The 4,103-nt window shown below is 44.4% G+C and overlaps 1 protein-coding gene across 1 annotated transcript in view; it reads left to right on the top strand.

Moving 5' to 3' along the window:
- Positions 1-4,103, top strand: part of Cers3 (ceramide synthase 3) — a 93,930-nt gene that overhangs the window by 68,170 nt on the left and 21,657 nt on the right. The gene's annotated exons all lie outside the window — the stretch shown is intronic.

Raw genomic sequence — 4,103 nt, 5'->3', positions numbered from 1 at the left:
AGCTGCACATGTGTATGTGTGTCTGTAGCTGCACATGTGTATGTGTGTATGTGCAGTTGCACATGTGTGTGGCTGCACATGTGTATATGTGTGTGCAGCTGCACATGTGTATATGTGTGTGCAGCTACACATGTATGTGTGTATGTATGCAGCTGCACATCAATCACAATCAGCTTCCTTAATCATTCTCCACCTCAACTTTTTTCTTTTGAGACATGGTCTTTCACTGACCAGGAGCTCAATGACTTGGCTACACTGTTAGGTCAATAGGCTCCGGACTCTGCCTCCTCAGTGCTGAGATTACACATGTGTTCCACTGCTTTGTGCAGCTTTTACATGGGTGCTGGGATCTGAACTCGAGTTCTCATGCTACGAGCCATCTCCTCTCCCCAGATAAGCTTGTTGAGATGGGTGAGTAATAAATATGTCAGAGCCTTATATTTCTCCGCTGAACATCCAGTTTGCATGTGACGCTTTTTTCCATGAGGTTGCTTCTGCTTTTGGAATATTGCCTATCATTTGGCTGTAGTTTTTCGAAAACAGCTTTGCTAGATACAGCCCCACATTGCTTAACTACAGATCATATTCACAGATGCATTGCTAGATGATTAAGTCATTGTGTGAACTCACACATATTCAGGCTATATGGTATAACCCACAGCTCTTAGGGTCGAGATGAACACCACATCACGAAGTTTTGTTAATTGAAACAGAAGATAAAAGTGATAAGAGATGCTAAAAATTGAAATGTATGAGACTGGGTTAAAGGAATACAACTATGCCTTTACAGTATGCTTCTGTATAAATATGGAAAGGGTTTCACTGTATTATAATGATGAAAGCGATAAAGCAAATACATAAACAAGTAGCATTCACTCATCATCATCATCATCAAGTTCTACATATCATGCATAATTATCTCTGCTGTAATTTTATGCACACAGCAGTACAGTAGGGTTGCTCACACCAGCATCACCCCACATATGCAAATAACATATTGTGCTTGAGTGTCAGGACGCCTACTGCCCCCATTGGCTGACAGTGAGCTCTTGTCAGCTTCATTGTGATCTTACAGGACGAGCAGGGTATGTGTGATTGGAAATGACCAAAAGTTGGTTATGTAATACATGGCTAGCATACAAATTCCTAATCCTTTTTTTGATTTTTGGCAGTTTACATTTATTTCGCATTTTATCTGTACTTTATATCAGAAACAGTGAGGGCAGGACTTGAGAAATGCACAAGGCTCAATCACTGACTTAGGGAAGTAATCCACTCCTTAGCAACAATTACAGTGTGTGAAATGGAGTGTGCTACACAGTGGTCCCAGGCAACAGCCATTGATTCAGGACCAGAGCAAACCACTGAGTGCTGGGATTTGAGCTGGACACTGAACACAAGTAAAAAAAGTCAGTCCTGTCTCTCTGTGACTGAAGGAGCCTTGCTAAGCATCTTTCAGGATGATAGCTGGAGCTGGTCCCCTCTGGGATGCCACCACCTGTGTATGACAGCCTCTTCTCACCAATGAGGAATTATGTGTAACAAGTAGCTGCATTCTGAGTGATAAATTCATTTTTATCACATCTGGTTTATTTGTTTTCTGCTTTAGTAAATTTATCTGAAAGGCCACTGAAGAGTGGACAGATGACATGCTCATTGCACTCACTGGCACCTGAGCTCTCAGCCATCTATAGCCTCTGAACCTGGACCACATTGGATTAATGTTTTAGTCTGGCTTGCCATTCATTATGTAGAGCAGGTTAACTTCAGGCTTACAGAGATCCTCCTGCCTCTGCTTCCTGTGTGCCAGGATTAAAGGTACACATGTTACCCTTGCAGGCTTCTTGAAAACTAACTTTCCTCCTAAAGCCAGGAAATTAACTTGTACTGAATGTTGTAGATCAGTGTTCTAGCTCATAGGAATTCCAAGCATTTTCCTACAAAAATGGTACCTCTGCCTTACAGGCAAAGTTGAAGAGCCGAAATGAGGATCCAAGCTGGACAGTTAAACAACCGATGTTTGCAGCAGCCATAAAGGGGGCCTTCAGCTAAACCTGTTGTCCCTTCTGGCTGAGCCTTCCTAGACCTCCCGTTCTTATAAAGAAACAGGCCTCACATTAATTGGTGGGGGACAGTATTCCAGGTCTGGCAGGAAGCCAGGGTGGGTATACTTGGATGCCAGTGGAAACCCTTGTTTGGTTTCCCTGTGACCTTCACAATTCTGAAGTCTAATGGGTCATGCCAGGCCGGATTAGAAATGTAACAGCCTGGCAGACTGTGAGCAAGAATCCCTGGTTTCCCATGCCATACTGGGAAAAGCTGTTTCCAAATGCAATTTGAGGGCAGTGTGTCCTGCAGCCCTGATTCTTGCTGCGCATGACTTCAGCTGGCTTACACATGCAGTCTCTTTTCTGCTGCAGTGGCGAAACTGGCTGTGAAACCAGCAAGCTCCTCCAAAACCGTAAAGCCTCCTTTTAAAGAGGCATTGAAGGCAGCATTGCATTGCAAGAGGAGAGAAGGAGCTGGAAGTCCTAGAGGAGCAAGGAAACCAACTGCCAGCCGTTTCAAAGGCAGTTAGTGTTTCATGCAAACTCTGTTGTTTCTAAGCTGATTGATTCTTAAATACGTTAAAAATGGAAGTCAGAAGTTTATAGACCTCCACAAATGTTTTCTAAGTCTTACAATGGAGATTAAGAATTTGTCCCTTCAACTTCCTTACATATGGCACTCTCAGAAAGTGATGTTGGATATGGAGAGGAAGGTGATTCCAGAGAAACAGAGCACACTGTTTGAGGTGGTGCTGTGTGACAAACCTTCTCCCGGGGAGGTGCAGCACACACCTCTACTCACCCCAGACAGGGAGCCCACAACAGACCAAGTCAGCTACCACCGACGTCCATCTGGGTGTACCAGTCCATTTTCTTAGGATTACTCACAGGAATATGAGAGAGGTTACTTCCAGGAGCAGAAATAAGACAGCTGCATCACCAAAGCCCACCCCAGCTGGGTGACAAGCTCACAAAAACTAAGCCTGGAGCACACTGCACAGCCTGCGTGGAACTCAGCAGTTGGGGAGGGTCCTTTCCAGGTGCCTCAGTTTTCCTAAACCTCTTCCAGGCGTCCTGGCTGCTTTCTTCCAGGCAGCTGCTTTGGCCTCAGAGTCTTCTTTACAGTTTGGCTTAGCTGGGACTGAGAGGAACTCTCGACTTGGATTGCTTACTCTGGCTGCACGGGGCCTAGTGAATCTGGTCCGTTTCGGGGACTTATGAAGATATTTTGAGTTGTGTACCTTCCTGTTTAAGGAGCTTCCCTGCAGGATGGAGTGTTTCAAACTCAGAGGAAAGAATACACAACAGGTAGAAAGTTACAAAAGAGTGATGTGCACATTTTAGACCCCGTATTTGTATAGCAGGCTGAAAAGAAGGGAAACCCAGCATGCTTTGTAATGGTCACCTTTTCCAATAACCAGAGTCCTTGCATGTACATAGCAGGTGAGGGATGTCCACTATGTGCTATTGTTCTTTCATATTTTAAAGTGAAGAATACCACTACAGGGCCGAGGGCAGAGATCAGTCAATAAAGTGCTTGCCTTGCAAACAGGAGGACCTGAATTCAATACTGGAACCCGGATGAAGAAGTCAAGCCTCATAACACATCTTACGATCCCAGTACCTGAGAGGCAGAGACAGGAGGGTCCTTTTGGTTTGCTGACAAGCTAGTTTAGCCCAACTGCCACATTTTAGGTCAGTGAAAAATGTGGTCTCCGAGGAGAGGGATGGTACCCTAAGGATGATGCCAAAGTTTACTATCTAGCTCCACACACACTCACCCGTCTCCATACACATGTACCCTTGCACACATGAACACACACACACGAATGGATACAAAGGAATATACTTAGAACTTAAAGTTACAAAATACTGGATTCTGATATACATAACCATGCTTATCAGACATCTCACTGCTTGAAAACAAGACTTGACATTAAAACTTGATTCCTATAAAATGGGCAGTTTTTTTCCTTCCTTCTTTCCTTCCTTCCTTCCTTCCTTCCTTCCTTCCTTCCTTCCTTCCTTCCTTCCTTCCTTCCTTCCGTCCTCCCT

Source organism: Microtus ochrogaster, chromosome 22 (genome assembly GCF_000317375.1).
Source record: "Microtus ochrogaster isolate Prairie Vole_2 chromosome 22, MicOch1.0, whole genome shotgun sequence".
Classification (NCBI taxonomy): Eukaryota; Metazoa; Chordata; class Mammalia; order Rodentia; family Cricetidae; genus Microtus; species Microtus ochrogaster.
This window is presented reverse-complemented; position numbering and strand designations above follow the sequence as displayed.